Source organism: Lygodium microphyllum, chromosome 30 (genome assembly GCF_053477565.2).
Source record: "Lygodium microphyllum isolate KBCC chromosome 30, Lygodium_microphyllum_v1.1.10, whole genome shotgun sequence".
Lineage (NCBI taxonomy): Eukaryota > Viridiplantae > Streptophyta > Polypodiopsida > Schizaeales > Lygodiaceae > Lygodium > Lygodium microphyllum.
In genome coordinates this window covers 18,200,959-18,215,491 of record NC_141164.1, presented here as the reverse complement: position 1 = coordinate 18,215,491, position 14,533 = coordinate 18,200,959, and positions in this window count along the sequence as shown.

Sequence of the window (14,533 nt, the reverse complement as noted above, 5' to 3'; positions counted from 1 at the left end):
TCCGATTGTAATTTTTTTTTCAACGAGCTCTTGGTGCTGAGCAAGGAAAGCGGCTATTCTGGCTTCAAGCTCAGTGGCTTCAAGCTCAGACTTGGCTCGCAAGAGTTCAGAAATCTGCACTTCAGCTGCAGCTGCCATCTTCTTTTCTGCAGCCAACTGATCGATGAGCTCTGTTCTCTCGGCAATGGAAGAAGACAGAACAGCTTTGAGTTTCTCCTTCTCCATGATGATGGACTGTCAGGGTCGTGGTTGAATTCCTGAAGGAGAAGCATCGTCAAGTAATGCTGAAGGGGCTTGGAAGGAAGAAAAGTGCCAAAGCGGATCACTTATCAAATATCTTGCCGAAAGAAGACTCTTCTCTCTGCTTTGTGACATCCTATTAGCTGTGCCAGAACAACATGACAGTACCAAAAGCTTTATCCTGTGTTTAGAACAGACTGTTGTGCTACTTGCTTTGCGGCATGTAAAGTGAGAACAATCTCCATGGATGCCATTCCATGAATGCTTTGCAACAGAGATTTTAACAATTCCAATTCTCTTTCAAAAGTTCCCTTCACTGAAATAGGTCTTTGTAAGCAAAGGCCTTTGGGCATTTTCTATTCATCAGTTGGCCTTGTCCCTGCCGGATTTTCTCAGACGGCTGCCCTCAAATTCTGCATCTCTATTTCCCTCTCACGTGTGCCTGCTTGGTAACCTTTTAGAAACCTCAGGATCTGCCCTGTGCGTGTAGGAATGTCCCTGGCAATTGGCAGTGAACTTTGCTTCCGTTGCAAGATGTCTTTTGGAGGAGCTTCCTTCACAGTATGTGAAAGCTCCAGATGAACATGATGAAAGTACTATGGAAGAGAACATGGAAGAAGATGGGAGTAGCACTGTTGCTGAGGCAGAACTTGTTGGGCTTCGAATGAGGCCAGGAGAAAGAGACAGAGAATATCAAGAGAGCTAGCTGATTTTGAAGAATTGAAAGATCACTCTGCATGTGAAACAGAACTGGAAATCATGATGTGCATTACTTGGGGGGGGGGGGGGGTAGAATGGAAATACATGTTCTTCAGTGGCAGACATTAAGTTACTAAACTCAGGCAAGGATGCTCCAAATGCAAATGAATGGTGCAGCTTGTCAGAGCTAAATAACTTTGTTGTTTCAGCCTTTGCAACCATGCCACTGTTTCTATGTGATTAAAGGACCAAATTCAGTGTGAAATGGGAGTTCCTTCCTATTTTTGTGCAATGCTCCAGATTTACGGATACATATCTTTTTCTCAGGTCTATGGATAGCACAAGATTGAAGTACTCAAAACGCTTGGAACAGGGCCAAAACAGGGTGCAGTCCAAACAGGGACAGATTTGGAAAAGTTGCTACAGAAATTAGTAGCATCATTCTAACGACAAAGAAACAATTGGAAGCGATACTGTACATCATAAGCTTCGAGTGGAGCCATCAAACGTCTCATTTGGACACATATTTCTCGAGCTAGAGCCTATTTGGTACCGGTAGTTTACTAGCAGTTTACTGTGGACAGTTCTGGAAATTCTTAAACAGAGAGGGGTATTGCTACTCCTAAATTCAAACCAGGATTTCTACTTGATACTAGACATCCTAACCTTCGAGTCAAGCTATCATACACCTTATTTGGACTTCTATTTTTCAAGGAACAGCATATCTCTTCAACTTGACTGCAATGGCAGCAGCTAAGAACAATAGCTCCAGCTCTAGTGAACAACGTTGGCTTCAAATACATGCTAAGATGGACAAACTTGGACAAGGTTGGCTTCAAACACAGGCTAAAATGGACAAACTTGGACAAGGTTGGCTTCAAACATAGGCTAAAATGGACAAACTTGTACAAGATCAGCTTCAAACAAAAGCTAATATTGACAAACTTGTAGTTTCGATTCAATAGTGTATTGCACTTATGGAAAAAACAGCAGGACCTGAATCAAATGCTTATGTTCATGGCCAGCATCTATATGCTGATGGTACACTTGGATCAAATGCTTATGCTTATAGACAACATGTATATGCTGATGGTACACACTATGATCCACATGTATCTTATGAATATGAACAACAACAATATGCAAATGAATATGAGCAGTATACAAGTACATCTGGACAGCATGTTAATGCTTATAAATATGATGTACCATATCATAATGCAGAGTATCATCCCATTGAACCTTGGCAGTAGAATGGTTACTATGGTCAACATGCTTATGCTTATGAGCATCCATCTCTTCAACAACAAGATTTGGATAATGAACAACATGATCAACAAGAGGATGAGCAAGAAGAAGACCAAGAAGATGTACGAGTCCAAGAAGATGTACAAGAAGTGAACAATGAAGAGCAAGATGTACAAGCTGATGGTATCTTCGTTGATGAATTACATGAGGCACTTGCAGATGAGCAAGATGTACAAGCTGATGGCATCTTCGTTGATGAATCACATGAAACACTTGCAGATGTAGATGGTCATATTGATGGTTTTAGACTCTTAAAGAAATCTCATGATTATATTTTTGGGCATCAGTTTACACTTAATCAAGGTCTACAACAGCCATTGAACGCATTTGATAATGAGTACCTTGATCATGGTTATGATGACCGACACATGTTTGATGATGATATAATATATGATTTGGGCATACATGAATATAAAGATGGCATTGTGCTTCCCTATGATCCAGGGGATTATGGATGTGATCATGGATTTGATTATGGGGATACTTCATTGTATCCATTTGATCCAGGTGGATTGGAGTATGTGGTTGAGAGGCATTCTATTCTCTTGGACAATCATTATGATGGAACACCTTTTGATCCAGGAGGTTTTGAGCAGGATTTTGCACCTTCATTTCCCACTTACGATCCTCTCCATTACCTAGTACAAACTAGTGCTTTTCCTATTTTTGTAGCCTTGTATCAGAGTAGTACTCTGTTTCATCTATCCTTTTCTAGTCTTTCAGGTTTGTTTTTGAGGACAAAAACTTTTGGGAAGGGATGGATTGTAAGAAGCTGAGAATAAGGAATTAGTGTAAGAAATGTTGATAATATGCCATGTCACACTGACATTGGTATATAAGGAGATAAGTTGTAATTTTTCATATCTTTTTGACATATCAATACATTTACAATCTTTCTCTCCCTTCTTGCTCCAAGCTTCCATGGCTTCTTCATCTTTCCTGTCTTTCTCTCTCCAATTCTAGTCTTTCTCTCTCCTCGTCACTCTATTTCTCTCACTTCCTGCAGTCTTTCTCTCTCCTCTGCAGTCTTTCTCTCTCCTCTTTCTCTCTCCCTAGTTCTCTCTCTGACAAGGGTTTATAACCTTGCTAGAACTTGTGACCTTAGTAAACCCTAATTATTTGTAATTGGGAATAAGAAGCTGAATTTTAATATGTTCCTCTGATTGTATGAATACTTATATATACTATCATACTGTTTAATAGTTAGGATGAAAAGGATATTACTTGCTAAGACTAGCTTGGTTTAAGAATTAGGGGGATTTTGGTTAATGATTTGTTAAATGGCCTCACTCATAGCACAACCTAACCCTCCAAGGGCAAGTTGCAAGAAAATAGCCTACGAAATATTTACTCCTCTTTTTGATGGGATATTGTTTTGCCTCTTACCATACTATGTAATGCTTAATTTTGAATTGTTCTACTTGTGCAATCGTTCATCTTGTTTACACACACACAAACATGCAAGCAATGGACGTAAAAAATGAAGGAGAGACCTAGATCCCACAAACTGGCACACACAAAAATGAGCTCTTTTATTCACTTTTCATTTTGATACATCATGGTTAGAATTAAGGTTTTGAGTGCATGCGAGAAGCGAGTCTTTTAACGAGTGACCTTTTTTGGACAACCTCCAATTCTTGTTCCACACAGTCCACTTATTTCTTCTTTTCTCTTGGGTATATATCAAGCACCATTGTAGCTCCTCCACTCCACCACCATCTTCACCACCATCGTCACTTCCCCCACAACCACCACTAGCACCTCCTCCACCACCATCTTCGCCATTGTCTTCGCCAACTAACATTTTAATGCTGTCACCAACACCACCTTCACTACTGGTTCTCCATCGCTACTAGGATCTCTACCAACACCACTACCACTATCATTACCACTGCCACCACCACCACATCTTACTCTCCCCCTCACGTTAGCACCACTACCAACACCACCACCAACACGGTGTCTCTTTCTCCACCCATGTTTCTCCCCCCTATGTTAACTACCTCAAATATCATTTTTCCTCTCTCTCTCTCTCTCTCTCTCTCTCTCTCTCTCTCTCTGAATGTTTCTTTCCCCATGTTAACTACCTCAAGTATGGATTACACACACACACATACTCATACACAACTAGCAATTCTATTCTCTCTCTCTCTCTCTCTCTCTCTCTCTCTCTCTCTCTCATTTAATTAGGCTCACATATGGATTGAATGTTATGTATCCATTTACAATAATCATTGTAATTTTGAAAGGATTTAGGGTGAGTATGAGATCCATTGTGTTAAATACTTTTAGTAGTTAATATTTCGGCAATAATGATGTCACACTGTTACTCGTTCAATTATACACATGTACTCTTGTATGCACATATACATTCACATTTCTCTCTACTCTTAATTTGCTGTATGTGTTTTGCAATTACATCCTAACATATTAGTATTTCAAGTGTGCACACATGGGCAAAACCGTAACATAAATATTTTCACTAGATTCAATTGTGCTCTCTCACATCCTCAATCGATTAGACTTACAAATAATCCTTGCAATTACTTCACAATCTTTGTAAGTTGTAGCTTTATATTGCATTATTCATTTATTCCCTTTAAGATTGTACCATTCGACACTTGAAACTTTCAATAATCAAATAATTTGTTACACTAATAGATTTTTGTACTATTGCATGAATTTACTATAAAAAGGGGCAATATTTGTTCAAATAGTTAATATTAGGACAACAATATTATCACATTGTTACTCATTCAATTATGAACATATATATTCACATACATGTATACATTCACATATATGTTTACATTCACATTTTTCCCTTCTCTCTATTTTTTGCATGTGCTTTATTTACACATCCTATTATATTAGTATTGCAATTGTGCACACCTGAGAAAAACCACATACAAAAATTGCTTTACTTGCACATTCATCTCTCTCTTTCTTATGTACTCTCTCATCCTCATTTGATTAAGCTTACGATAATCATGCAATGGCTAAATAGTATTTGTAAAGTATAGTTATGTATTGCCTCATTAAATGTTCCAGTTGTTCCTTCCAATACTCTATCATTCAACACTCAAAACTTTCAACCATCAAATAATTTAAGAAAAGGTGTACTAAGTCCACAACTGCATTTGCAAGATGGCAAACTATTGTGTACAAAGAAAATGTATATATTCATTGTGCACAAAAAATATCAATCGAGATCCATTACTGGAGAATAGAATCAGTGATGTCTAACAAACTCTTGGGCTCCATCGTGAAAACATACTAGCTTAATCAAGTAGGGAAGTATGTGTTCCAAGAGGATGGTGTCCACGAGATTTCCCTTAAATGAGGGGGGCATATAAAGGAGGTGGGTAGGTTCCTTTGCATCTTCTCCATGCTATCATCCATAAACAGTGTCAGTGTTGGCCAATCAATATCATCAAAACATTTCATAAAAAAGGGGCTTCACGTAACTCCTTCTAGTTGAAGAAGTGGTTGTGGGATCTATTTTGCACTTGCCTTGTGTCCATATTGAAATACAAATGCTGGTGCTTGCTTTGTTTTCTTTACATAATCACTTCTAACCAGTTCGAGTAGCTCGCTTAAGTTGTCCTCCTTCATTGAGCTTTGAATTGCAATTTTGAACAAGGTAGATATTCCCTTCAAAAACTTAGCGAGGCCCAGCTAAAAAGTCACTCAATATTTGTCCACTTCCAAGGGATTCATTGATAATGATCCTTTCTACTTTGGCTACCTATGGATAAATACTCTGTTCACATCGAACACAACTAGCTTCCAGATTGTGGGGGAAAGCTAAACAAGAGCGATTGGAAAGGTGAGCATGTATGTATTGGTATGATAAAAAGAGAGCTACATTATGATCAAATATTATATTAGTTTACATAAACATATTACCTTTTCTCTTAGAAATCTTCCCTCTTTGGCAAAGCGATATAAGTATGCAAGTTGTCTTTGAGAATTCAGTGCTATTGATGCAAGGTCACCACACATAATATTGCAATCTAACATGGCATCTCCTGCTTTTATGTATGTTTGCAAAAAATGAGCTCTTAAAAGCTCTACCACATTGCGTGCTGCCTATAGTAGGTGGTATTGGTACTAAGGGATTAGGAATCTACTAAAAGCCTAGAAAAGGACTTTGCAATAGTTTTTATGTTTGTAAAAATGAGTTCCAAAAAGCCCTACCATGTTTCATGCTACCTATTGTGGATGATATTGACACCAAGGGATTAGGAACCTACTAAAAGCTTAGAAAATGACTTTGCAATAGTTTTACAAAAATGGATCTCATATCAACCTCTCATTAGGGCTCTTGTTGTATCTCACACCTACTCATCCATAGTAATACCGTCTTTTGTGAATTTGGGAGGGATAATTGCTTTGTAATTGACATCTAAGTGCATGTCCACTAGAATATATATAAAATGTACTTGCATTTAAAGCATGAAATACTAATATTAGCAATTGCTATAAGTAAATGAAGCTACCAAGTATGATATGTAAATGGAAACCAAAATGACCATATTGTGACTTTGAACCTCTCACCTCTCTGTCTTGAACAACACAAACATATATCTCGCTATGAATAACCTGTGTCATGCGTAGGGCCCAACACCTTTTCCCTGACTCTATTTGCCAATACCCGTCCTCCACAATTTGCTTGGTGAGCTCCTCCATGGAGTGTGTTGTGGGAATGAAAATTAAAATCCTTGTATCTTGGAGCACCCGATTAGCTAGATGCATGGCATCAACTGACTTTTGCCTCACTAGTATGAAGAGAGGTGTTGGCCAAAGCCCATGTCGACATTGATCGGATCCCATGGTAGAGTTTGTTGAAGAAAATGTGTCAGAGAACTAGAGTGTCCAAATAGAAAATATGCTGGTCATTCAATATCTAGATCGCCAAGCCATATTGTATGGATAGGTGTAGCTCTCCTCATTTGCAAGGTTTTTAAAAACATTCTGCAATAGCATCCTACCTTTTGTACCCTTATATGACTATGTATTATGAATTGACTCCCATCTCTTGACTCCCTTAGTACCAATATACTAACTATTAGAATGTCAACTAATAGTCTTGGAAGCCTTGGATATTTCTATTGCAAGCATTCCCCAAATTTTCTCTCCAAGTGTGAGTGTGTAGTGTATTATGTGATGCCAGCAGCACAATGTCAAGATTGTTCATCCATCAAGGCACACATAAACATGAGGTGTAAAGAGGCACTTATAGAGCATGTTGGGGGTAAAGGCGCCTCCGCCTAGCCGCTCGTGTATTACTACACTGATAGTACCCGTCACTGCACACTAGGTGGTGGGCGCTCGTCACAGTCACTTATTCTTTATTCTTTTAGTGACAATTTGAATAAAGGAAGGCTCGGCAACACATTGTGGTTGTTGGAGTTCCCACTTTTACGTCTCTCTCTTTCTTGGCTCTTGCTCTTCATCCGCCATAGTTCTCACCTCCAAGCTTGCTCCTCCCGGGTTTCACTTCCCTTTCAATTGGTATCGGAGTAAAGACATTGGAGCTTGCTTGGCATTCTCTTCAACCCGAATTTGAAGAGCTTCAATGGTAGCCATGGCACCTTCATTTGCAGGTATGTTTTGATCTCTCGCCTCCTCCTCGAGCTTCCGGACCTTCATCGGCTTCTTCTCGAGATCCATTGGAGCCCCCTTGACATTGCCAAGTTCCCCCAAGGGCTATTGAAGATCCCCCAGCCCTTAGGAATAGCTAGTGCAATTTTCCGTGTATTTTTAGGGGGTTGGCTGATCTGCTCCCCGACATTTCCCTGCTCATTCTCGGCTTCCCGGCACTCTTGGCAACCCTCCTGAGCATTGCTTGACTCCTGGAATTAGTGCTTGACTCCCGATGAATGATTCGAGTGCTTCCCCCTTCAGCTCTTTGCTGTATACACAGTTCCAAGACTGCCAAAATAGGGCAATACTTGACATTTACTGTTTAATGTTTCTTGGCATTGCTCGTTTGATGCCCAGTGATGCTTGGATGTTATGGGATGCTATGCTATACTTTGGGACTAATTTGGAATAGATTTGAGCACCGTCTGAGCTTCATTTAATAGTAAATTGCTTGCTGTAATACAATAGGATGAAGCTCATTTACTTGGTGTATGCATTGGTTCATGGATACGGGGTGCTTCCTGGAGGTTTGAATGATCATACCGATGTATTTGGAGGTTGTGAAATGCTTCTTCTTGGTTCCGGAATGCTTTTGAGCTTGGATTAAGATCCAACTTGGTCGTTCGTCACTGGCATTTGGCTTCAGTTGGCATGCTTGAGCTTGTGGGATAGTTACATGCATTTGCTCTCTTGAGAGCTTTATGTCTGTAGTTTGTTTGTAGTGGTATGATTTGATACACATATTGGGGCAGGCACCTATCTTTGTCATAGCTTTGTCAGTTTTGTATGTATCTTGGATGGTTATGTATTGAGCTACTTGCTCTATCGGTTGTGCTTGTGCTTGGTCTCTTCTCTTACCCCGAGACCCATTACATGCATGACGTCTAGACCTATGAGATGTCTTTTGCCTGATAGGTGATTGGTTTTGACAGTTCTTGGTACCTTCTTGCCCCTGGAAACTCACTGTTGGATGTATCTTGCTTCATTTTGGGACAGTTTTACATACTTCTATCATTTATTACAACAAGCTGGAATCTGCAAAATTTGAGCACTTCTATGGGGGTAATGCTTACTATTTGATGTTATCTTGGTCATATTTGGTAGACAAGTGCTTCTCTTAGTGAAATCCACCCTTTCAGCCAGTTTTAGCAGTGGTTTTAGTGCATTTTCTACTAATTACAGCAACATGAAATTTTACTTTTTTGCTTTGATTTGGGATAGTATGGCTAGTCATTTGAAAGATACAGCTCTCTTTAACATTGCCAAGTTGGATGATACCAAGTATGGATATTGGAAGTCCCAAATATGGCAGGTTTTGGTGTAGAAGTTGCAGATTAAACCCTTGTGTTTCAAGGGTGTTAAACCTGAGGATATGGATGATGATGCTTGGATGGAAGTTGATGAGCTATGCAAGTCTACCATTATTTTGTCACTCTTAGAAGAAGTCCATCATAATGTTGTTGAAGATGAAAATCAGAGTGCATGGGATTTATGGGAGAAGATTCAGGAGCTCTATGCGCAGCAGAGTCCCGTGTCATAGATGTATTGACTGAAGCAGTTAGTGGACCTTCGCATGAAGGAAGAGACCTCCCTTTCATCTCATTTTAGTCAGTTTTATGCTATCATGAAGGACTGTCTGTTGTCACAGGGTATTGAGTTTAAAGATAACTTGCACCCGTTGTTTCTGCTTGGTACCTTGCCTGAATCATGGGATATATTCCCCACGAACAAGCTTGATGGCTGAAAATCAAAGATGTTGAGAGTGCTTTACCGATTGAGGAAATCAATAAGAGAAACAATGATGCTTCCCGCTCTTCACATGCATTGACCATTAGAGGTGGCAGACATGGCAGGCATGATAATGATCATAAGGGCAGGGACTCTCAGAAGTCTAGGTCCAAGTCACGTGGTCATAGTAAGTCCCGTGGATGGAAGTTTGATCTTACCTGTCATTATTGTGGGAAAGCAGGAAATATTAGGCCACAGTGCCATAAAATGCGTGATGATAAGTGCAAGGAAAAGGGAAAAGAAAAAGTGCAAGAAAAGTCTTCTGAGCGCAGTATTGTACCTGCAGAGTCCAGTGTGAAGATAAAAGAGGTTAATGTCATGCATGCCATTGATTCAGATGATGATTACATACTTGCAGATTCTTCATGCGATGCCTTACAGAATTCTGAGATACATTCTATGTATGTGCAGTGATGGCTCTTGGATTCAGGTGCATCCTTTCATGTGGTACCCTATAGAGATTGGTTTCATACCTATTGTACCATGTCTCGTTTTGTGCGTCTTGGTGATGACAGGTCCCTTGACATTGTGGGCATTGGAGATGTTAGGCTAGAGTTTCCTTCTTGCACTTCTTTTGTTTTGCATGATGTACACCATGTACCTGCATTGAGTCGCAGCCTTATGTCAGCTGGACAGCTTGATGATGCAGGGTATTTTGTGTCTTTTGGAGACTCTGCATAAAAGATTACTCGTGGCAAGTTTGTACTTGCAAGAGGTGCCAAGTTTGGCAGCCTCTATCCCTTACTTGTATCTGGAGCTACATTGGATCATGTTTTGTTTGTGGGTTCTGTTCCCCATGTATCCCTTTGGCATGCTCGTTTGGGGCATATGTCTCTTAAATGAATGAAATGCTCCATGCTTTGCAGTATCCTCTACCTTTTGACTCTTCGCATTTTGATTCTTGTGATCATTGTTTGTATGGCAGGCAGACTAGAAATACGCATAAAAAGTCTGGTAAGAAACTCATGGGTGAGCCCTTGGCTCTCGTGTACTCAGACGTATGTGGGCCCATGCCCTGTCACTCACTTGGTGGGGCAAAGTACTTTATTACTTTCATAGATGATTACTCACGTAAGGTTTGGGCAATGTCTTAGACAAATTTCAGCATTGGCTTGCATTGGCAGAGAACCAGTCTAGGAAAAGGCTCAAATGCCTAAGATTAGATAATGGGGGTGAGTATGTATCACGTGCTTTTGTGCAGTTTTGTGATGACTGGGGTATTAAGTGTCAATTGACCGCTCCTTACACCCCACCCCAAAATGGTATGGCTGAACGCATGAATAGGACCATTCAGGAAAGGGTCCGTAGCATGCTTAGCCAGGCTGGCTTACTGCAGCACTTTTAGGCTGAGGCAGTTACTATTGTAGTCGTCTCATTAACAAGTCACCTAGCAGTGGCATTGACTTTCAGGTTGCAGAGGAGGCATGGGCAGGTAAGCCTCCCTCTTATGATCATTTGCGTGTCTTTGGACGTGAGGCATTCTGCCATGTGCCCAAGGACAAACGCAATAAGTTGGATCCTAAAAGTGTCAAATGCATTTTCATTGGCTATAGAGATGCAGGAGAGATGGGTTATCGTCTATGGGATCCATAGGCACGGAAAGCAATCCGTACCCATGATGTCATCTTTCATGAGGAAAAAATGCATATGCAGCCTAAGAAAGTGGTTGAGGTATGTAGAGTTATCTTTTAGGAGGAGCCACCTGCTCCCGTTCAGCCCGCTCCTAGACAGCATGTGGCATCACCTGATGCTCATGGCCCAGATGCTAGATATGCTGATGTTAGACTGGATATCAGTCAGGCAACAGAGCCTGGGTTGAGGCGTTCTACTAGAGACAGACACCCTCCTAACTATTTTGAGCTCTCTATGAATTATGTACTGGTTACAGATGCAGGAGAGCTTCTCACTTATGATGAGGCTATGCATAGGGGTGATTGTCACTCTTGGGAGAGGGCTATGCAGTCTGAGCTTGACTCATTGCATAAGAATCAAACTTGGAATTTGGTTTCCTTGCCTCAGGGTAATAAGGCTTTGCCATACAAGTAGGTGTACAAGCTAAAAAGTACCTCTGGACACCTCAAACCGACATACAAGGATCGATTGGTTGCTAAGGGTTTTAAGCAAGAGCATGATGTTGACTTTGATAAAGTCTTTTCTCCTGTGGTCAAGATGATCACCCTATGCTTAGTTTTGGCCTTGGTTGCACAGCTTGACTTGGACTTGTACTAGATGGATGTCAAGACGACTTTTCTACATGGGGACTTGCATGATGAGATTTACATGGAGCAGCTTAAGGGCTTTACAAACCTTAGTAGGGAACACGTAGTGTGCAAGCTAAAGAAGAGTCTATATGGCTTGAAGCATGTACCTAGGAAATGGTACCATAAGTTTGATGCATTCATGCAGTCATAGGGCTACAATCGCAGTAGTGCTATGGATCCATGCTTGTACACGAAGAAAGCCCGTGATGGTTCTTTACTGATTTTGGTACTCTACGTGGATGACATGCTTTTAGCATGGACAGCTCATGAAGAGCTAGATGCTCTTAAGGCTCAGCTCAAGAAGAGATTTGAGATGAAAGATCTGGAACAGGCCTATCATATACTTGGTATGAGCATTAGGCGTGATAGATCTCAGGGACTACTCTATCTGTCACAGAGGGAGTATATTCATAAAGTCCTTGAGTGCTTCCGCATGCAATATGTTAAGCCTATTGCTGTCCATTACCTTCTCATATGAAAGTTTCATAGGCCAATTGTCCACAGATAGATGAGCAGAGGGCCGACATGGCAAAGATTCCCTATGCATCAGTCGTGGGCAGTCTTATGTATGCCATGATAGCCACCCGTCCAGATATTACTTTTGCAGTTGGGGTTGTGGCACATTATATGGCTACACCTAGCAAGAAACATTGGGATGATGTGAAGGGTATTATTAGGTACCTGAAAGGCACAATAGATATGTGTCTTTGTTATGGCAGCCAAGATACAGGAGTCGTGGGGTATACTGACTCTGATTATGTAGGACATGCAGATAGTAGGAAGTCCACTTCTGGGTTTTGTGTTTGGTGGTCCAAGAGGAGGAAGAGGACATTGAAGCCTTGCTCAAGTTCCCTTGATGAGCATGCTTCACATTAAAAGGGTAAGCTTCGAAGCCAAGAGTGAGTGACACAAAATATCAAAAAGCCAAAAATGGCATGAAGGGATTAATAGGATTTTTCTAGCAAACTTGATTTGATCTTGTACATATGTAAAATGATGTGGTTTTGTGCAACCAAAAATTCATCCAGATTCATTTACATAAGAGATATGCTGAATGTTCCCTTTGATTTGCAAGAGCTCTTGAATGATCTTGAAGATAAACTGAAGGATTATAGGGAGTCTTATGATAGACATGTGTAGGGCCTAGAGATTGAGGGTTTTTGACCATTATAGTGATGTAGTGGAAGCTATTAATGTTGCTAGAATAGCTTTTCAAACAAGGTTTAGCCTCATTGATAAGGAATTCAAGAAGTGGGAAGCAAATTTCCATTTTCATTAGAATCAGCATCAATATCTTCTTGTCCACAAGGATGTTGGATTTCTTGTATATCTTTAGTATATGTACAATTGTTCTTTAGATACAATACAAGAGAAGAAGAGAGATGATATTGCAAGTAAAGATAAAGAGGTTAAAGAGAAGGGGAAAATGTTTAAGAAGGATGTTGAGAACCAACTAGTACAAGGATTTGATGTTGTTTTGTTTAAAAGTGAGAACATTATAAAAGTGGAAGAAAAGGAGATAAAGTTGAGTGCAAAGATTGAAGAAGGTCCTCTTGATTATGTCCCAACATTTTCCAGTTACCTAATCAACAAAAAATGGATATGTATTGATAAATAATATTCAACATCTTTTTTATCTCAAAGAAGATTATTGCTGAGCAATCCTTGTAGCCTGGGGCCAAAATGATAAGAATTTTATAGGTTATGGACATGAATAACTAGCAAGTCTTGATGTTGAGGGATAGAATTTTCAAGACAGCTATGTAGCCTTGCATTCGTGTATTAATCAAATTGTGGAATATGAAAAGGAGGGGCTAGCGATAGAGGAAGAGTTTTTACAAATTTAGCAAAGACTTAGTATCGAGGACATGGGATATGAAGAGAAAAAGTGAAGTCTCTATCAACGAAGAAACCAAAAAGTTCAATAAATCTTTATGATGATAGTCTTCTTGAAGAAGATAAAAACCCTAAGGTATGGAATATAATTTTAAGATATCCATGGTGCTTTATATTAGATTTTGTTATGCATTATAGATAAGTATTATTGGATATTTATCTATTGACATCTTAAACTATTGTGGTTTATTGTGCAAATAGAAATTGAAGATGTAGATAACTTTCTTGGAAGAGCTAAGGGTTCAAGGCCATTGAAGCTTGGTAAAAGTCAAGGCCTTGGTCATTATATTGGAAGCTTAAATAATCAAATAGTTGAAATTTATCGCAGTAGGTTGTCAAGCTCTCCAAGCCTGCCAATGATAGCTTTGAAAGTTATCTCCAAGGTGATTGAATTTCCAAGTTTTCAATAGAGGATCAAATATGATAATTTTTATGGAGAAGGAAGAAGTTGTAGGAGTTTTTGGCTTCATACTTGTATATAGTGGATCTAAGGCATGATACTTTGGAGTTCTTGGCTCTTGCTCTCTCATGTAAGAGATGCCAAGAACTTGAGGCTCCTTCTAGGCTATATGCAACAAGAGTTCTTGAAATGTAGAGGTCTCATTGAGTGGGGTTAAAGAAAATATTCCTCTAGAGGCCCCAGTAAGTTGCTTGAATCTAGAGACTCTTTTGCAACAGAGTCAGACTAAAAG